The sequence below is a fragment of the Solanum pennellii genome, chromosome 7, assembly GCF_001406875.1.
Source record: "Solanum pennellii chromosome 7, SPENNV200".
In the NCBI taxonomy this organism is placed as follows: Eukaryota; Viridiplantae; Streptophyta; class Magnoliopsida; order Solanales; family Solanaceae; genus Solanum; species Solanum pennellii.
The window spans coordinates 19332607-19355214 of record NC_028643.1 but is presented as its reverse complement, the minus strand read 5'-3'; the positions used below and the strand labels follow the sequence as shown (position 1 = coordinate 19355214).

The 22608-nt window shown below is 34.7% G+C and overlaps 1 long non-coding RNA gene across 2 annotated transcripts; it reads left to right on the top strand.

The window, feature by feature from the left end:
* Positions 1 to 2332: 2332 nt before the first annotated feature.
* On the top strand, positions 2333 to 17315 carry LOC114077900. Of its 2 annotated transcripts, XR_003579271.1 has the most exons (13): positions 2333 to 2573; positions 2674 to 2808; positions 3122 to 3249; positions 6123 to 6303; positions 6495 to 6536; positions 10095 to 10182; positions 10736 to 12548; positions 12626 to 12873; positions 12955 to 13131; positions 13234 to 13326; positions 13427 to 13530; positions 13794 to 14174; positions 17265 to 17315. It is a non-coding gene; the product is annotated as an uncharacterized LOC114077900 (long non-coding RNA). The 2 variants fall into 2 exon arrangements; XR_003579272.1 differs by lacking the exon at positions 6495 to 6536.
* The last annotated feature ends 5293 nt before the right edge of the window (positions 17316 to 22608 follow it).

Below are 22608 nucleotides of genomic sequence, written 5' to 3'. Positions count from 1 at the left end.
AATTTGATCATCGGACAAATAAAGTAAAATCCATGAGTGGATATATATTTTCTCTTGGTAGAGGAGCATACTTTTGAAAATATTTTAAAAGAGACATGTATCGCTAGCTCTATAATAATCTTTGAGCTAGGTTCTCAAGATAAGTCGGTAAATCAGTTGAAAGACTCCAAAAATTTCTTGATAGATATTCTTTTTTGGCCAAAACTATTTACATTTGTATGCATACACTTTGATAGTCAAGATGCAATAGGTAGGGCATGGAGCATGATGTATAATAGAAAGTCTCGTTATATAAGACATAGACATGATACCATTAGAAAACACTCTCTAATGAAATTATCAGAATTGACTATCTAAAGTCAAATGATAATGAGTCGGATCCACTTACAAAAAGGCCTAATTATAGATAAAGTTCAAAGATCATCTAAAGGAATGGGTTTACGACTTAGGATAAGTCGTCATGGCAATAACTCTATCTAGCATATTGGAGATCCCAAGAGCTAGATTCAAGGAGAAAAAAAATTGTGAATGACGGTTCAACATTGTCAACTGACTCAATTCATTCTCGTGATGAAGAAAATGCTCAGGAACAAGGATACAACACTAAGGATTGTTAATGAGTAAATAAATCATAATTCTTTTAATGATTTGCTAAATTTGAAAAAGTTGACCAAATAGTGTATCTACGCAATAACACGGTTAGAAATCACCTATGTGAGTGTGAAGTGTAAGATGCTTCAAAGAGAATTGTTGTCAAAAGTCTGTTCTCTATACACTCATGAAACCAAAAGGTGTTTATGGTTGAAACGAGCACAACCGTAAGAACAATAAACGGTAAAAGGTTAATTGTGTGACATATGGTTGTATAAGTATCCACCAACGCTCGACCGTTCAAAGATATCGCGTCTACCAATTGACCGAGTATATCTGACATATGTTCACTACGGATAGTCCAAGAGAAAACCTACTTATCCATATGCAACTAATTATTGCTTGTAAAGTACACATACTTGTATGTTTCTTTGTCGTGGAGTCATTCCCCATTCATGTGGGGGATTGTTTGGTTTTAAAAGGCGTGAATGGAAAATGAAGAGTTGCGACTTTTATAAAGATTTGTGACTTTTGTGAAAGGTTGCGAATTTTATGAGAAGTTATGACTTTAATGAAAAGTTGCGACTTTTATGAAAAGTTGTGACTTTTATGAAAAGTTGTGACTTTTATGAAAGGTGACGACCTTTCTGAAAGATTGTGACTTTTCCAAAGGTTTGTGACCATTACGGTAAGGCACAATAAGAACCTTTTAGAACTACCCTTTGTTTTCTATAAATTGAGAGATTTCCTCTAATTTTAAATATAGAATTTCCGGACTTCTTCCACTACTACTAAATCTAGTATTCTAAGTGTACTCAACTGCCATTGAGTGGCTCGCTTACACCAACGTTTTGGGTATCAATACAATGGTGATTGAGATCATTCGATCCTGGGAGAACAGAGTCTAAATCAAACTTCGGATCCTAGAGGGGAATAATTTCCTTAAGGGGACACTGTGCATTCAATGGACTTGATCTTCTTTCTGTTTTCTTAGATTCTAGTACGTGTTACAAATTTTAAATTCATGAATGAATATTTGTTCTTCTGTTTTCACTGGTTCGTTAAACTTTGCTAACTTCGTGTTTCTGCAAATTTTGTTGGAATCAATAAGATTCTTTAAAAACGGATTGAGAATAATTCTTCTTTAAGAAATATATTTCGTATATTTTTTCTCATCTTATGATTCTAGAATATCTACTAGTTTTAATTTTCTATTTGTGAAAATATTATTAAACTTTGTTGTGTCTTATCAAGTTTCTTAAAGTTTTTTCTAAATATCTTAGGAATATAAGATGTACAACATGAGACATATTTGAAATCATCTTGTGTTATTAACACACAACAGAGAGATAGTTAATGACACTACACCATATTAGGCCAACGACCACACTTATTCTGAACTACACTTGCAAAGTGTTGCCTAAAGTAGTTTTGGGAACACTTTTAAAGCGTAGCCAAAATTTTAATTTTTAGCTACGATAATTTTGGCAAACTTCAAAAGTGTACTCTTTAATGGTATAAGGTACACTTTATACGTGTTGTTAAAATTTGATATAATTGGCAACACCTATTTATATATATGGCCACACTTCTAAAATGTCTTCTTTTTATAATTGGAAAAACAACACTTTATAAGTGTTGCCTTAAAAATTTTCAGTAAAATATTATATTCTCTCCAATATTTTTAACACTCCCTCCCATTTTTATTGGCCAAAAAAATTAAACATTAATAAGTGATAAAACATTTTTGACTTCACTTTCCTGTTTCAGTACTTCACTTCACCTTCAACTTTCTATTTCACGTTTCAATACGCATGTTTCTGAAGAACTGAAGAACTGAGGTGAAGAGAGGTGAAGATAGCTGAAGAAATGGATCTCTTTTCTGATACAAGTTGAAGAGTCGAAGAACTGAGCTGAAGAGTTGAAGTCTTCGAAGAATTGGTATCTCAACTTGTCTTCTCCACATAACGATTCCTTGAAGAGTGAGAACGATTCTCTTTTCCGAAACTTATTTCGTCAAGTGGTAGTTCTAAAATCGTCTTCTTGTTAGTTGAAGTGTTTGATTTTTTATTTTGTGTATAGAAGAAATGAATATTGTTGGGTTGTCGACATGATGATGAATTGAAGCTATTAGTCTCTCCGTCACACTTTTCTCTCAACTGTCTCATTGAAGAACACGATTTCAAAGAGATTTTTCTTGGATTTTGGGTTTATCAAGTAAAAAATTTCATTATGAAAGTCTAAATTTTAACTTTAGGGCTTTGATATTCCTGTGTTTTTATACAATATTTGGGAGTGTGACTTGTATTTTAGTTTCATCAGTTGATTTTTGGAGTGTAGCTCGTATATTAACCTCCCTATATAAACTTCTTTTTCACTGTTAGGGAATGAAAAAAAGTTGGGATTTATTTGAGTAAAAACATTTAGAGCAAAAACATTTAGAGAAACTGAAGAAAATAGTTAAAATATATATAGAGAAACACATTCATGGCAGGGATAAGAGTATGACATTTTCTAACTCATTTCACAGATCAGTTTTCCCAATTTTTTTTCTAGTCCAAGATTCTGCCCGGAATTCTCGTCCGTCGTTAGTGTTCAAGTTTCTTGGTGAAGTTCGTTTCCCTGCACTTCCTGTTCCAGTTCACTGCCTGAAGAAAGGTAATGTTGTTTTCCTCATAGTTTCCGGTGCATATTAACTCTACCCTCCACTTACTCCACTTTAGTGATTATGTTGTGTATGTTGTTGTATCCCTTGAACTCACTCGTGGGGTTACATTAGTTTTTTATTGTTGCTGTTGTAATAATAGTAGTGCACATAGTTGAATATCACAATCTGCACATTGAAGAGAACCATCAGGTTTTGATTTGTTGTGTTACGTCATGAGTAATATATCACAATCTACACTTTGAGACGATCTCTTTTCTTTTGTCAGATATAATATATCGATCTATATTCAGGTGGGGGTTGTTAGTTCGTAAACAAATTTTCCCCCTGCTTAGCCACAAATGATTCTATAAATAGTTGACTGTAAATAGGTGACTCTGTGGTCCTTCCTTTGCTTTTCATGTTAATTTCTGCAGATGCTTAAGATTTTCCTTGTTCTTATTCTGATTGCTGGTACTGTTGCTTGTCCATGTTTAAGATCTTTCTTGCTATACTAGGTAGATCTTGAAATCTGCGATACTGGTGCCTGTTTTCTTGGTTAATAGCTATGTTTGTGATGCAATCAACTAATTTATTAGCTTCTTTAAATGTATGCATTATATGTATTTAAATTGTCGCCATAATCATATGCATCTCCTCTATCTTATAAATTAAACTCCAAGGTACCCTCCACTCTCGTTGAATCATGTTCTTGAGACTTAGCGAGTCGGTCTCTAAAATGACCTTGGTGATCCCACACCTCTCGCAGTAACTTAATGCTTTCCAAATTGTTGTGCTTTCAGCTTCTGTGTTTGTCGTGTTGACTATGCTTTGTGTTTCTGCATATACTAGATCTCCTTGGCTTCCTATTATACAAAATCCATAAGAGCTCTCTCCTGGGTTGCCTTTTCTAGTGGCATTTGTATTACACGTTACCCAATCTTCCCCTGGTGTAGACAACTTTACGCTGTGATAGTAAAGATTTGGTTTATAATACTGAAGTAAATCAAACATCCCTGACCAATGGTAAGGAATAGCTTGTAATCACAGATATTTGGCTCTTATGAAGTGAAAAGAGCACTCCTTGGCAAAGAGGGAGGGGCTTCAAGTATAAAATCCCAGCCAAATCAACCTGAGAGCATAACCATGACAAAATTGACACATCATTCATTTGTAATGCTTCTGTGAATGCTTCCTTATACTTGTGCTCCCCTAACTGTTTAGATATATCTTTGGTTGGATTTGGAAGTGTCTCAATCTTTTCATGTAGCAATGATCCATTATTCATGTTGTTGAGTGGATTTGTTGATTGGGAATTTTCTCCACAAACTCCAAGAGCAAGCAACTGTCTCTGACTATCAGCAAACTCTTTGCTCAATGTCTGTGTCATTACCGATGCTGAATTGATGGCATCTCTCAGAGCACTTGCGAATGGTGAATGCACAGACTCAAATTGTTGTTGTGCAGCAACTGTGTGGTCAGCAATGCCTTTCTGAAATATTGAATTTACTTGCTCAAACATTGCCTTGCATGACATCTAGAAGGTAGGGGTCACTGAGACTTCCAGAGTAGATTTCAGTGTTTCTTGTAGAATTTGCTTGCCATAGATTTGGAATTGTGCTTGGATTTATCTAGCTATGGTAGCTTCAAATTTGTAGTTTAATGCTTTCTCTAATTTGTTTATTCCCTTGTCACCAACTATTTCTGCACCATAACATTAAGATAATTTGATTGTTTTGGGAATATCTAGTCAGAATGCTTCATCTATCAGAAGGGATCCGATCTCACTCTTTCTCTCTGTCAATTCCTCTGCTCTACCTACAGTTCCAGGTTTTTCATTTTCAGCACCACCACTTGTTTGATAGGATGTGTTGTTAGCTTTTGAAAATAGGTTGTTCATACCTTGGGTTTGATATTTAGTAGTTTCAGTTCTAGTCCTAGTACTTGCCCTTCTGTAGGAGTAGTAGTCAAAGATGCTTCAGCCACATTTAAGTTGAGGCAAAAACTTGTAAATGCAGGGAATATTTCTGATCATGACTTAGTATTAACCTGAGACCTCTCTGGAACTTGTTGTTTATTCCTAATGTGATGCTTATAGTGGTAGCAGAGGATCTATGGTCTTGCTTCACTTTTCTACAATAGATACTAGATGACTCTCATCTGATTGTTTGTGTTAAATATGTGAGATGCTAAGAGGAGACCATTTGTCTAAGGCTATTGGCAGATTGTCTGGTAAAGGAGGAACGACGAAATTTGCTATAGAGAATGCGGCAAAGACTAGGATGGTAATTGCAGATAATAAGATACATATATTGGGATCATTTTAAACATTAAGATTGCTAGAGATTCACTTTGTAGTCTCATTATGGGGTCTCCTGCTGGTAAGGTTTATTCCAAGCTCATAGTTGTTACTACCGGGCGGAGATGCTTCAATTTTCTTAATTGATATATAGGATGATTAGGTATCAAAGTATGATTTTGTTTGAAATTATTGGAGAATCCTGAGTCTTTGACCAAGTTATGTCTTTTTCAATAGATGAATACTTTAAGTATGGACAGATTATATGTATACGAGACGATGAACATATACTTTCGGTTTCTATTGGTGTCATGGTTATATCTTTGTGTTATGTTTTATATGTTTATGTTATATGATTATTTGTACTTCTTATGCTCTTTGTTAGACTATAATATGATTATGTTAATAAGATAAGTTAGTTAGGTTACCAGTGCAAATTTTTTATTTATATGTTAGTTAAGTTTTCAGTGCATATTAACTCTACCCTCCACTTACTCCACTTGTGTGATTATGTTGTGTATGTTGTTGTATCCCCAGACCTAAGTTAAGTTTCCTCGTTCAACTTTCCTCATTCATCTTTTGATACAGATTTCTGATGAACCATAGAGATGATGAACCAAGGTGAAGAGAGGTAACGACAGTTGAAGAATCGATTCCCTTTTGCGATACATGCTAAAAGAGTTGAAGTCGTCGAAGAATGAGATGAAGAGTTGAATTCATCGAAAAAATGTTGTTTAAGTCGTCTTCTCCAATAAAGACTTCTTGAAGAGTAAGTATGATTCTCTTTTCTGATACCTATTTCATCAAGTCTTAGTACTAAAACAGTCTTCTTGTTAGCTGAATTGATTGATTTTATTTTTTGTGTTTAGAAGGAATTGAATACTTTTAGGTTGTTGGCAAGATGATAAACTAAAGCTAATTAGTCTTTATCTTACTTTTCTCTCATGATTCTCACTGTAGAGCACGATTTCAGACAAATTTTGTTGGGATAGGGTTTATCAGGTAAGAAATTCTATTTTGAAAGTCTAAATTTAACTTTACAGTTTTGGTATTTGTGTGTTTTTATACGAATTCTGGGAGTGTGCTAGTATTTTAGCTTCATCAGTTGATTTTTGGGAGTGTAGCTCGTATTTTGGCCTCCCTATATGAACTTCCTTTTCAGTGTTAGGAGTTGAAAAAAGTTTACTGTGTTTACGACTCCCTATATAGCCTCCCTAGTATTGAGTTCTTAAAATTCTGATTGCTGATTGACTGCCAAACTTGCCTTAATTTCATATTGACTGTGTTTTTGCGCTAGATTAGTTGATATGTTAGTCAGATGGACTTCCTCGTCTATAGAATAGGTCCAAAAAAAATGTGCCACCATCAATTTCCATAAAAGCATTTACTATCAAATTCCATCAACTTCTGCTAAATTGTTGCATCTTTTATCTAATGCATATATATTCTAATAAATGCTAGAATAGAAAAAACAATATGCATTACATTTATTGAATCTGTTGAGATTGAGAATGTAGAATTACTTCAGAAAATCGAAAATAGGACAAGTTTTAATATGTACTAACTACCTATAGATAAAATAAAATATATTTATTTATTACCTTGTGGTGTGCTGATTTCCTTCTGGTGTACAAATTATTTTTTCCTTAGAAGTATCATCAACATTCAAAAATATTTGTGGAGGATTCAAGATATGATTTGCCATAGCAAAAGTGTCATGACTAGGTAAGAAACTTTTATCATCTCATAACACATGTAGATCGGCAGCCACTCCTCCAATCCTAAAATAATTATGCATCATTCGCATACCGGTGGCAGCTTCGAATAGGTCATATATCAATTCTCTTTCTCGAAAAATATAGAAGAAAGGGGTCTGTGCACCAATATCCGCCATAAAAGGACCGAGCCATAACAAATGAGAAGCTATCCGACTCAACTCCAACATAATGACTCTGATATAGCTAGCCCTTTTAGGTACTTGAATATTGCCTAATTGTTCGGGTCCATTTATGGTTATTGCTTCTGTGAACATAGTAGCTAAATAATCCCAACGTGTTACATAAGGCAAATATTGTNCTAGATTTTGCTTACTCTTATGGAGATCCTCAAGGAGAGGAAATTCAATGTTCATGTGCAAAATATTGTAATATTCGTTGGACTCAAAGAAATGACGTGTATGATCATCTTATATGCTATGGATTCGTTAAAGGCTATACTCAATGGATCAATCACGGGAAATGGGATATCAAGTTGAATATTGACGATGATATGGATTACTTGGGTGATGATATTGATGGTTTGTTGAATAATCAATTTAGAGATGTTGAACAGGCTGAAGGAGTTTATGATGGACCAAATGAATGTGCCAAGAAATTTTACAACTTAGTTGAAGAGGAAAGCCAAGAATTATATCCTGGTTGTACATGATTCTCTAAATTATCATTCACACATCGTTTATATTTGTTGAAATGTCTTTATGGATGGAGCAATGCATCATTCACTTCTCTTTTAGAGTTATTAAAAGAGGCGATGCCCGAGCTGAACATTCCTTTGTCTTACAATAAAACCAAGTCTATGATTAATAATCTTGATCTTGATTATGAGAAAATTGATGCATGTCCCAATGATTGCATGTTGTTCAGGAATGATCAGAAGGATGATGAATTTTGTCATACTTGTGGAGCTTCACAATATATTAAATCTCCTGAAGTTGATACTAAGCTTGAGCCTTCAAAAAAGCAAACATTGAGTTTCAGCAAAGACTTTGAGACACTTTCCATTAATTCCTAGACTCAAAAAGGCTATTTATGTGCTCAAAGACGACAAATTCTTTGAGGTGGCATGAAGAGGACCGTTCTAAAAATGGAAAGTTAAGGCAACCTGCTGATGGTTTAGCATGAAAAGACTTTGATAGGCTGCATCCAGATTTCGCACTAGATTGTTGCAATGTGAGACTTTTCTTGTCAAGTGATGGATCCAATCCATTTCGAACCATGAGTATATCCATTACAAATGGCAAGTTATGTTGATGGTGTATAATCTGCCTCCTTGGATGTGCATAAAATTTGAATATTTATACTTTCTTTACTTATACCTGGGCCGCGATCACCTGGAAATGACATTGATATTGACTTACAACCGTTGATCAATGAAATAAGATTATTATGAGATTTTGGGATTGAAACATATGATGCTTCAAGAAATGAGACTTTTCAAATGGTGGGCAGCTCTTATGTGACAATGAGTGACTTTCCTGCATATGTTATGTTATCTGGTTGGAGTATAAAAGGAAAGTTTGCTTGCCCTTGTTGTAACTATGGCACTAATTCTCGCTATCTTAAACGTAGTCGGAAAATGTGTTATATGGATCATCGTGTTTTTCTACCCATGGATCATCCATGGAGATCTAAAAAAAGATCTTTCAATGGAAAAAATGAATTCAGGCCTCCTCTACCTTCCTTAAAGAGAACTGATGTGTTAAATAGCTTACATGATTTTAAAAATGTGTTTGGGAAAGAGAAAGAGATCAATTGATGGCCCATGGAAGAAAAGGTCAATTTTTTTCAGTTACCTTACTGGTAGCATGACTTGTTACGCCACAACCATGATGTGATGCACATAGAGAAGAACATAGTTGATAGCATACTTGGAACTCTTTTAGATATTTCTGGAAAAACAAAGGATCATGCAAAAGCCCGGTATGATTTGAAAGATATGAGAATCAGGAAGAACCTTCATCCAAAAGATACAGAAGATGGTAAGAGAACAAAGTTTGCAAAGGCGTGCTTCTCAATGACAAATGGAGAGAAATAAATCTTTTGTGGAGTTTTAGAGACAGCCAAGCTACCTGATGGTAATGCCTCCAATATATCTAGGTGTGTGCACTTGGATGAAAGAAAAGTGGCTAATTATAACACCCATGATGCACATTTTATGTTACATTACTTGCTTCCAATACCAATCATAAGCATTCTTCCTGATTATGTGGCTATTCCTTTGATTCGTCTAAGTTCCTTCTTCCGTCGTACCATCTATACCAAAATATAATGGTGAAGTACTCTTAACGAGGACTGATGTACCAGAAACAATTATTGATGTGCCTTAAGAGGAACTTGTCACTCAACAACTTGATGTTGAGTATGAAGAGAATTTTGATGATGAGTATACCGATGAGTTTGAAGACGAGTCTTAAAATGAGTATAAAGATGAGTTTGCAGATGAGTTTGAAGACGAGTCTGAAAATGAGTATGAAGATGAGTCTAAACATGAGTAGAAGAGTTTGAAGATGACGCACCATGAGTTTTATTATTGTTGTGATGATCATATAGTGCTCACTTATTGTTTTTGTAATTTAATTGTTGTTTTGGTACAAACACATTAAGATATCTAATATGTGGAATTGAAGATTAGATCGCTACAATGTTTAAGTATTTTGTTGGCTTTTTTCATGTGCCCAATTGTTATTTTGTTAAGTAATTTATGTTGGCTTATTATCTGATTATTATTTCTTTATTCGGATGTTTGTTATTTCTATACTTATTTGTTTCATTTTATGATCAGGCTGTAGGCATTAGAAGCAAAACAGTGAGATCTGTAGTTTGAAGTCGCTTCTGTTTTTGTCACTGTCCAGAGTTCGTCGCTCCCAGAGGTAAAAACTCTTTACTTTTAACTAATGAAAAGCTGTCCAGTATTGGAGTTGAATCTGCAGAATGTTTTTGTTGTAATGATTTATGTTGGCTTCTTATATGATTATTAACTTATTGAAGAACATGTACGAATAGTTTTAACACAGGAACAATTTCAGAATCTTACATTTTTAACAGAGGAACTATTTCATACATAGCAACTCAAAGGAGGCATTTGGCAACAGAAGTAAATGTCATATAACTGTAAAATGAAAAAAGTTACAGACTTTTTTACACGTTAATACTATAATGTTAGCGAAATGTCAAAAGTCAAAGATTACTTTGGTTATAACTGTCGTTTTCTTACTCCTCTGCATCCATCTAAGGCCACAAATTCATAATCTTCTGACTTGTTGTAAATCACTGAAGAGGATTTTTCAGAATGAAGGGAAATAATGACTTAACACTCTTTGCTTACACTTTTGAATCTTAATAATGACTTAACAGGATCAGGAATGGTTGTATAGGTTATGGGATCAGTTTACTTGTGTCTCAAGTCATATTGTGTTTGTACAGGTTATAGACTAAGTTTACAGTACTGGCACTTCTGGAAAATCAACTGTTGCAATATTATATAGTACTGGACATTCTGGAAACTAAGATACTGCAATATGCTATAATAAGCTATCCATCTATACAACCTTGTTTCAGAATTATATTGCTTTTACTTCTTTCACTTATAGTAAAAGAAACCACCAACTGTAAACATCTATTAATTTTTTTGTTGTTGCTCTTAATTCTTAAAACGTGTGAGATATGTTGAAGTCAGCTCATAATTTGTAGATGTCATGCTAGTCAATTTTTTCATGTTTAAAGGTTGAAATGGTTGGGTTGCAATAAATCCCTGAGTATCTTCAAGAAATTTTGTATCGCACTAGAAAAACTCTAGTTTTGTTGCTTGAACTTGGATGATACCAAATTCACATTTTGTTAACTGACAATGACGTGAAAATGAAAAGTGGAAAATGACTGCATTGGAGGATTGTATCAGTCAAGTAGATTACAATTGTTTTGGTGTTAAGACTTGTTAATTGAAGGGAGATATATTTAGAAGTGCTTGATGCAGAGATCATGTCATGATTTTTTCCTGCTCTTGCTAAATGACTTATTTGCGAGCAACATGCCCCCTTCCATGTTGCTTTAACCATACATTAGTCAACAACTTTTGTGGGCATTGACTATAGAATTGTTAAGTACACAAAATTTGGTTTCTGCTCTGCAATCTTTTCAGTTTGATGCTTCTTTTAATGTCTAGTGATGCTTGTCCTCTACCATTCTATGTGCGTTAAACTTTTCAAGTACAGGTAATATGTATTTATATTTTTAAATAGGCATTACCTTCTACCAATCAATCGGAATCACGAGGCTTAAGTATTATATTTGCTTCTGCTAGGCAAGCTACCCAAATTTTGTTGGTTTACTTACTACAGGGAAAGATATCAAAGAGATTCGAACAAAACGAGAAGAATTAATCAATCGACAATATTAAAGAAAAAAGGTTCAAATCCAAACAAACCTCAAAGTCTATTGAAAAATCTGGATGTTGATATGCAATACCAATCAAGTGTTGAATTGGCCAACAAATTCAAGATTAAGAGCGAACAACTTGCAAACGTACGCAACGATAAAGCTAAGAAAGATCAGGCACCAATACCACATAAAAGGAAAAATCCTGAGTGTTTCGTTCCACAACAAGGAAAGACTAAATTTCTTGGGCACAAATCAGTAATTCAATCGTCTTCAAGGGAAGAGCTAAGAACCTCACATATGATTGCAGGGAAAGGACAAACTAAATAGAGGTTATTTCAATCTAAAGAGTCCATTCAAGATAAAGGAATTAAACTTCCTGTGAACTCTAGGTTCCAAACGTCACTGAAGGAAGGTGTTACTGCTTCAGTACGGGTGATAGGAAAAACACTAGGTAATGAAGTGGTACAACATGATATTGAGGATCTACTGAACTTCAATCATGTGAAGAGGAAGTTGGTTTGACCAGCCACCCGTATTGGTCAGTTTCAGGATAAGCAACAACAAGGTAATGGACTGGTACATAATGAACATGATATTCTTGATGTACCAAATTGCAAGCAGGCAATAAGGAAGCCGATCATACCAGCTATTACAATTGATCATTTTCTAAAAATTCAAGGGATACGCCTGGATGATGAAACAAAACGTGATAACTACACAACAGCTAATGTGGAATTTATGCATACTCCTATTATTAATGAACACAACAAAGGATTGGATGATCTTGTGGATAAAGAAGGACTTGGTGGAGATGAATGTGATGCCGAAGAGGAAATTAACATTGATTGTAATCCAAAAGGTATGTCGTAAACCTTGTACGATTTCATACTCTTTATGAAAGAAATATCTTATTTCCTATCTGTTACATCATTCTAGAAATATCAAAGCCAAAAAAAGTTTGAGGACAAACAACATGTAAGGATATTCACGCAAGAAATTTAGAAGAAAGAAAAGAGGTGATATTTGATAAAGGACAAGAAGTGGGACCAACTAATAAGATTGTGTCACAATTAAGCAACTTTATAGGAACCATTGCAAGAAATCCTAGATTCATCAGCTTGATGTACACTAGTTGGCATGTGGTGCCAAAGGATACTAAAAAGCACATGTTGAAATATATCAATGTAAGAACAATCACTCTTCAGATTGCACATTTTATTATTTCATTTTACTTTCTGAAGCTAAATATATTTTATTTTGGATAGCCCAAATTTCTAATTCCAGTAGAAGGAAAGAAGTGGGTGATGACTGGTCTTCATTATGCTTGGAGGCGACACAAACAAAAAATTTAAAAGAATTTTTTTGATAAAATAGTACCGTTGAGGAGATGCTAGCAAAACGTTCTGATGGCATTCGGATATTGGAAACACCCAACTGTTCAAGTAAGGCTAGAATATTGCATTTCTACTCATCAACATATTTTTTTATCATATCTATTATTTTCTTATTTATCAATTCAATTATCTCTTTTTATTTAATAATAGGTCATATGTGAGATGAATTCTCAAAACAGGAAAAAACAAAAGTGGAGGCATCGAATGGGACCTATTAATTTTGCTAGAGTTCGCGTGGCATTGGTAATACTTAGCTAACAATTCTTCAAATATTTGAATTTCATTTTTTTGTAGTTTATTAAAACATGCTAATTTTTTTAAATTTCTTTGATATTATCTGTAGCGTGCAACCAAAGACAACAACGAAGAATCATCAAGTCCTGAAATGTTTATTGCAACTCGTACCAAGACGGGAAAGGAAATCCAGGATGATACCCAGTTGCTATAGTAAGTTTTTTAAGAGGATTAGTAGTGAATTTGATTTAGACTCAAAATTTATATATTGTAGGGAGTTTAACTCCATTGAATTTTGTCACGTCTGTCTTCTTCTTTTTCTTGTGCAAGTGCGATGTGATATTCAATTATTTGTCTATATCGCTCAATTGTTTGCTAGGAAAATTTGTCATATTTTTAAATTCTTGATCACTATCATAGGACTGGAACTGAAATTGTACTTACAATTCAGTATGGATGCCAATTTTATTCAACAGGATGAACTTCAGAATCTCCAAAATTCTGGGGAAACAACTGATGAGGCATTTAGGGACGTGTTTGGAAAGGAGCAACCTGGTCGACTTAGGTGCTATGGTAGATCAGTGACAACAAGTACTTTGAAAGAATATGAGGAAATTAACAATCTAAAACAAAAGCATGCCAATGAAATCACTTCTCTAAAGGAAGAATTGAGGGAAGACATGCGACATTTATTCACTCAATTGCTTCAAAACAACCCCGGAATGAATTTTTAAGATATACCAGCGTGTGTTGGATCTAACCTTGCTTCACCTATTGATGCAAGTAGCGCACAAGCGATAAGAGGCACAAATCTTCCATATTCTTCGGGGTCAGCTCATAATTCGGTTTTTCAAAAGGTATATTATATTTAATATTCTTTGTTGATAGTCTGCATATTATTTTTCTTCTACGTGAGTTGGTGTTCTTGGTAATGTAAATCTTAACTTATTTTACTATCTTGCATATTTGAATGTCCAGTCTGCACTTTGTTTTAGTTGTATCAGTGTTGTATTGTGTTGAAGGAAAACTTTAGTGATTTTTTGTTGTAGTTGTGTACATTTTTATCCTATTGTTTTACTGCTTTGATAGTCTGCATATTGTTTTACTGCTTTTAACTTTGAATGTGGATAGACTATTGTCAATGTGAGTGTTCTCATGCATACTTCTTTTTGGCTCTTTCTGGATTGTTGCTTAATCCTGCATAGAAAGATCAATGAATTTATTAGTAGTAGGGACTGTAGAAATAGTAGTTATATCTCTGTGATGAGTCTGTTGCTGCTGCAATGTTTTGTTAGGAGATTTTGGTCTGTCCATGCTAATCTTGAATAGAATCTTTGAAAGAGACTTGCTTTCAATTTGATATGTTATTTCTCATGGTAATTAATAATCAAGGTGTATTATATTGATATTGATGGTCTGTCCATGCTATGTTCCCTCTCTCATACGATAAAAACATTGTTGTCCAACATGTGATTTTGCCTTGCATTTTCTTGAGTAGTGGTAGACATTGGGTAATTAACAATCTTTATTGTCCAACTTTGTTGTCCACTGTGTGCCATCCATAAAGTGCAGGGAAGTAGAATTCTAAAGGCAATGAAATGCTTTTTATATGGTTGTGTATTGTTTGATCAGTTATTGAGATCCCCCCATAGATCAACACAACCGGTCTTGTTGGTAAAAGTAAATAAAATATATCTGTAAAGTATTTTGTCATTTTGTGTCGGCTGAATATCAGCCATATGTACAAATAATTAGTCTATTATGTTCTGTCGTGTTGCGTCGGCTGAAAAAAGCCAACTATGTAAAAGTCGTAAAGTAAATAGTAAGTGTCGGCCAATAATAAAGAATGTTTCACGTTATGAAATTCTGCCTCCTTTTGCAGTGGTGAGAATTCAGCAATAGACTTCTCAATTATCTCTTCTTGTAGTACCTCTTGGTTTTGATCTTGTCTAGGTTGCCATTGCTAAACTATTTTCTGAGGCAAATTTCTCTTGTTTTGGACACTTTCCTTCTCCTGTGTTGTTTCTTTAGGTTTGGATTGTTTTCTACTACAATCATGTCCAACTTGTATACATGTTTTCCAGTACTCTTGAACCCAATCATACCAATACCATATCTCTTGGTCAAAAACACTTCCAGAAGGATCTTGAACATTGACTATTTATGGAAGAGGGACTGTGACATCCATATCTATAATTAAGAACCTAAGATTCTCTCCTATTTGCTTGTACATTCATCTGCATACACTAGAATGCCTAAGGTATTGCATATTCTGCAAGTTAGTCCATACCCCAATAGTTGAGTGGAAGTAGTGGTATTGCATATTCTGCATATGTCTAAGGTATTGCATATTCTGCATATGCCTAAGGTACTGCATATTCTGCAGATGCCTAAGGTACTACATATTCTGCATATGCCTAAGGTACTTCATCACTATCTTCTTTGTTGCTGAATCTAACTATGAAGTAGTCATCACTGTGATAATAAACTTTTGGTTTAGCTATGTAGTTCCATTGACTAGCTATACATCGTTCAATTGTGCCACTTATAATTTTATGTTGAATGTGCAAGAAAATGCCGGTAATTGAATTTGAATTTCGGCATGAAGTAAACTCGATCTACTAGAGCGAATGATGAAGATTTTTTGTAATATTGTCATATACGTTTGAATGATGCATTTGTTTTTTGGAATTTATTGATATTAGAGATCTTTAAGCAATCACTTTCTAAGTTTTGATTGTGCAAGACATGTTTCTTAAAGTTTATTTGAAATATATAGCTTCAAATTATTTATTAGTTAATTTTTGTGTATATATATTTACACTTTATAAGTGTTTCTCTAGATGAGATATAAAGTTACACTTTATAAGTGTTTCTCTAGATGAGATTTAAAAGTACACTTTCTAAGTGTTGATCTAGATGAGAAATAAAGTTACACTTTATAAGTGGTTCTCTAGATGAGAAATAAAGTTACATTTTATAAGTGTTGTTGTAGATGAGACATAAAGTTAAACTTTATAAGTGTTACTCTAGATGAGATATAAAGTTACACTTTATACGTGTTGCTCTAGATGACCTATAAAAGGCAACACTTTGTAAGTGTTGCTATAGATGAACGATAAAAGGCAACACTTTGAAAGTGTGACCAATAACACTGCAAAGGCAACACTTTTAAGTGTAGTCTAATAAAAAATGTGTGTTGTTAATGCCCCGCAACAAAGCGTGCCCTTATACCTCTTTGGCTACGCTTTATAAGTGTAACCAAATATGGCAACATTTGAAAAGTGTTGCCTAAGGTTACGCTTGTTTAGACCACCCCCTAAAAAGTGTTGTTGAAAGTCCAAAAGCGTAGCCTTTTATCAAAGGCCATACTTTTTTCTAGTTTAGGCTACACTTTAGTGGTGTTGCCGTAGGCCTAAAATGGTGTAGTGTGACTTCAAAATGAACATAACATCTAGAGAAACTTAGGACATAAGGAGTATTATATTGTTAAGTCTTGTCCATACTCGAACAAGTCTTGCGGAACACTACAAAATATGAGTAACAAGTTGTTAGAAGTCTAATACTCATCTTGTAATTCAATTGTTCATCAGTCTCAATTCATCATAATCATTTTTTCCTCTAGTCTTAGTGGAAATTGGCTCAAAGGCTTATACGTCATATCCGCTAGTTACAATATTGTATCACTATTTTCCATAGGTGGAATGGAGTATTGATGGATTTTCCCTTATTAACTTAAAAATGTGAAAAATATATGTACCCACTACATAAAATTGAATTTAAGTAGCAATTAATTAGCAACTGTCTCTAAATATGTATTTTTAGTGTTAACTAGCACTCTTATATACCGTGGTTTCACGGTATTTTTAATGCTTTTTCCTTAAATTTAGTGTGTGTCCAAAAGCCTTTTTGTATTGATTTTTAGGTAAGTTTCTCTTTATTTGCAGGAAATCTGTCCAAAGATGAACGCGGAAAGTTTTGAGCGAGAAATGCATAAGAGACCACCTACGGAGCTTGTGACGGTCCGTAGTTGGCATCGTAATGAAGCTGCTGAAGGAAGATGGGGAAGTCTGACCTAAGTGTGGGATTATGGAAGTCCATGACGGACCGTCATAGCCACGACGGTCTGTCCTGCTAGTTCGTCGCAATGATCAGAAAGTAGTCCCAGTACCCAAATTCCAAGAAGTTTAAGTATTATGGAATGGAGACCCTCGACGGACCGTCCTGCTTGGAACGGTCCGTCATACCTGTTCGTCGAGGGTAATGAAGAGAGCAGCAGAAGAATTTGTGAAGTATGGGATGACGGAGGCCATGACGGCCTGTTGTGACCACGACGGTCCGTCACGAGGTCCGTCGATCCAGCTGCATTTTGACAGATTTTCAGTAATTAGAATCCTTCTTTTATTAGGTTTTGTTTTTATTATAAATAGTTCGAAAAACCTCATTTTTGGGGTTAGACTCTTTGTTAGTGAGAGTTTTGATTATTAGACTCTTTGATAGTAGACTTTAGAGAGTTGGACTTTTTGATAATTTTTAGTTATCTTGTTCAAGTATTGAAGGATTAATTTCACTAATTGTTACACTTTTTCTGGAATTGATTGTTGGTGATTTTGTTGATTAATCAAGTGAATTTCTGGATTTTATTCTTTCTCATCAAAGTAAGTGCATGAATTCTTATATTAAATATATATGAATATTGTGATTATGACTATGGGTAACTAAACTCCATAACTAGGGTTGTGGGAACCATGGGTGAATAATGAGGTAAAATCTAACTAAAATAACAATTCCAGATTAGTGTCTTGCATGTATTGATAATTCTTTCGTTTGGAAGTATTTTTAACGGATGGCCAACGTTAGAACTCGCCTTAATGTTACTTGCCGGACCAAGGAGGTAGATAATAGGAAAAGAATTATCAACATAGATTTGGTGTATACTATCTAATAGGCTAGTGTCGATTGGTACGAGGTAATAACTTAGTCAAATATCGAATACAATGCTTAATATGAGGTAAAGGTAAGGGTTAGTATAGTAACACACGTAGCCAGACCAAGGTGCGGAGTGAAATTTTCTAGATGCCGGATCAAAGATTTAAAAATACATAACTTATCACTTTGCATGCAAGATACTAGGAAAGAATTGTTATATTTAGAATTATCAAGTTAGGAACCTGTGGGGAACACTTATACCCTAGTTACTTTTATTAATTGGTTAAACTCCAAGATTTGAATCTTTTAGTTGTTTACTTTAATTTATTTAGTTATTTTCATTAATTTAGAAATAACCCCCCCCCCTTTATTGTCTTTTGTTTTCTAAGGAAATAATTGACTAAATAATAGTAATAACAAATTAAAGTTAAGTCTGAACTATTTTCCTCGTGGGAACGATTCCAACCTCATTAGTTGGGTTCTTTACTTGATACGACCACTTTACTTCTTTTTTGAGAAGTAAATTTGAGCGTATCACACTCTTTGTATATAATCCTAAATACTTTAGCGACATTGGATCTATTACACTTAACTAATGCACGTATACACTTTAGCACTCTATATTAATGTGTCTATTTATTGTCTCTAATCAAATGTCACGACTGGGGTCTAGACCCTAGCCAAAACCGGCATCGTTGACCTCTTAGAGGTCGCAGACAAGCCTACTTACGTCGTCATTACATTCCTTAGGTTAATTTTAGAGAAAAAATTGAAACTTTTTGTTTTGTTTGAAGTGTACATAGACTATAGTTATAACATCCATATTTTATAAAGAAGTTCATTGCTCATTTTATCAACCATCTAATAAAGAATCATTCAATCTTGATTAAATAGTCTTATAGCATAAGTAACAATTGCCAAAATGGTACAATTACATAAGTCTGAACAAAATAGGAAAGAAATACTAGTGGAACATGCTCCACTAGCCTAAGCCTATTACTAAGCTAGAAACATAAAGGCAGGCATCCTCGAATGAATGTGGACCTACCAAGTCCGGATGAAAATGTCCGAACAACTGCAATGAATGTCTTCAACACCCTCTTGAACCTGCACCTAAAATAGTATAATTTATGGGATTTGTACACACTTGTTCTAAGTATAGGTGTATGCAAGTACACACTAAGTACATGCCTGATTAAAAAGAGCTCTCTCCTAACGATATCAATTATGGAAAGCCAAGTCAGTTGGACTTTCCAAATCAAATTAGGAGAGTCATGTTATGAGAGTAACATGTATCATTATTCTTTTCATATTGCACCATAGCACGTAACATATTTCATATAGCATGTACATATATTACATATCATTCGTTCATATGCCGTGAGACCTTGGAATCAAGGACTTAACATTAGGACTTCCCGAAAATGAGGGTTCCACATATGGGACCTCAATTAGGGAGCCTTCTTTAGCAAACACAGGGCTGCTTCATTCATTCATACGTACTTCACTTTTAGTCGTTCCTAGGTTGGTGTTAACACCAGCTATACCTAGGATGTTGTTTAAGACTCTCAATGGGTTCACTATGCAATGACCAAGAATAACCTAGTGTCATTACTTGAATCTAGTTCATTTCTTGATTTTCTTATCCAAACACCTTTGGTATCATTCATTTTATTATCTTTCATACTTTGAGGAACTTCAACTTTAACCGACATAGATCATGTGAGCATCATGAAATCCGGTGTCTTTCCCACACCGAAAAGAGGTGGGCTCACTGGCTTAGGTGAAACCAAAACACCCTAGCTCGCTTAGGTGGAAAACCACTGGCTAAATCCCTATTTTGGCAGCATAGTTCAAAGACTAGGAGATTTAGGGAAACCCATACCCACCTTGGTGGCCATTCTCATCTCATGAGAATTACGTGAACCTCCGCCGTTCCCGAAAAAAGGCATCACCACTCATAGCTAGCCTGTCGGTGCTCCATTTAAAGTTCCTATTTGCATTCAACTCATGCATCATCGAAGCTTGCTTCTAGCATGAGGTAGTCATAGCTCATTAGATGATCTATCATCTCTTTTTTATGTATTAAGTGTGAATTGTCCTAACACTTACATATAGAGTGTGATTGAGACTTGTCTTTTAATGTTCAACACTCTCTTAGGTGAGTACTTTTGCTGACCTTATATTGGCGTACATACAACTTGTCTCACTTGTACTAGCCTCTTATTGTGATGCCACCCTGTTCTTTCTTAACATCTTTTCATTTCATCTTTACTCACCTTTCATTATTTGTTCCTCGTAAAACATACATATGCTCTCTTGGAATTTACATTGAGGGACATTGATTCTAGGCGTAGATACAACTTGTCTCACTTGTACTAGTCTATCCTCATATAGCCACTCTTTCTTTGCTTATTTATCATTTAGCATAAATATACTCTCTTAGAAATTTCATTTAGTGACATTGATTTTTAGGCGTAGATGCAGCTTGTCTCACTTGCACTAGCCTATAGTCATGTAGTCACTCTTTCCTTGCTTATTAACTATAAATTCATTTTTAACACTTCCTTTTGGAGTATGCTTGAGATTTGACTCTACATCATTCTACACTCGCATAGTTGAGTACATTTGGTAAGATTTTCCTAGGCTTGGTTGTGACTTGCCTCACCATTCATCTTAGCCTCTTATCATGTTTCCACTATTTTCATAAGCTTTAGCATATTAACTCTTCATAATTACTCACCCCATTACGCAAATGTTCATTTCGTCATATGCCAATGCACTTGGACTTTTAGTGTGTCTCACACTCTTACTTAACCCCCTTGGAGTCACATCAATTCATCACATACATCTTAGGTTCACCTACTTTAAAACGTACGTTGGACTTATGAATCTGTACGTACAAGCCATAAGGCTTCATTTATAATTCGTCTAAGTGACTCATAATTACCCAAGATTATGTGGTACAAGACTTATGCATCTTATTAGTATGCCAAGATCTCGAGTTTGATTCCTATGGGCAGCATTCATTAAATATTTATTCACGTAAGACTTATGCATCAATACAGAATTAGGCAAGGGAACTCGGTTTTGAATCCCTTGAGCTACACTTAGTCTCATATTAAATTTTTTATTTATATTTTTCAGCTTGGAGAGTTCAGGTCGAATCCCAACACCTAAACTTCTTTTTCCTTTCTTTTTCCTTCCTCTATTTTTCGATGGATACCAAGAGGATGTGGATCAATCCCTCACAACCTCATTTTACTTTTCTTTAATTTTTCTCCTAACTTCCTCAATATCCGAGAGGTTGTGGGTTCGATTCCCACACCCCTCATTTAATTTTTTTTCAATTTTCTCCTATCTCCCTCACTTATCCAAGAGATTGCGTTCGATACCCACACACCTCATTTTTTTTAATTCTTTCTCTCTTTCATTCCTTCACATAAGCCTTACCCCATTTCGAATCCCCCTTACCTCATTTTTATTATTGAATTTTTAATATCTTGCATTAGGTGAGGTCTTGGGTTAAATCTCTAATGACCTCACATCTTCAAAAAAATTAAAAATTTCAGCAACTCACTTGTTGCTTAGCCGAGACCAAATTTCCAGATTTTCTGGAAATTTAGTCACGTTTTTAGTCCACTTTTTTCATCATTTCTACGTTAGATTCTTAGGTAATTCGCTGGATATTTCGTACATTATTATGTGCATCTTTTCCAAGTAATCTTATACAAAAAACACAAGTCTTTAACGTGCCATTTTCATGCTCCAAAACATGCCCAAGAACACGACTACACACACATTGCACACATTTTCATCATCACATAAATCAGAACATACATACATGAACATAATAATCACGAACACATTAGATCCCTAATTTCTACCAGCAAACAAATCCAACCAACAACAATCGATGGGAGTTAGTGACAGGGACATGCAAAGGGGAACATTCCTAGTTTTCATATTAGAATTCGACTGAATCTTAGGGGTCTCTTGGTAAAGAGACCAAGAGGAAGAAAACCAGTACCTTTTGTCGACAAACACCCTCTAAATCTTAGTCAATGGCAGCCAACTCCACGACACCAAAGCCTTACCACCAAACATCAAGCACAACCCGTCAAGAATAATGATATTACTTTTCGTTTTTAGTTTAGTTTTTGTTTTGAGTTTTTGTGTGCAAGTTCTTCAAGTGATGAACTATGATTTTTCTTGTTCTTTTTGCTGATAAATAACGTGAGAAGAGAGTCGAGAAAGTCCATGACGGACCGTCATAGCCACGACAGTCCGTCCTGCTGGTTCGTCGTAATGATCAGAGAGTAGTCCAAGTATCCAAATTCCAAGAAGTTTAAGTATTATGGA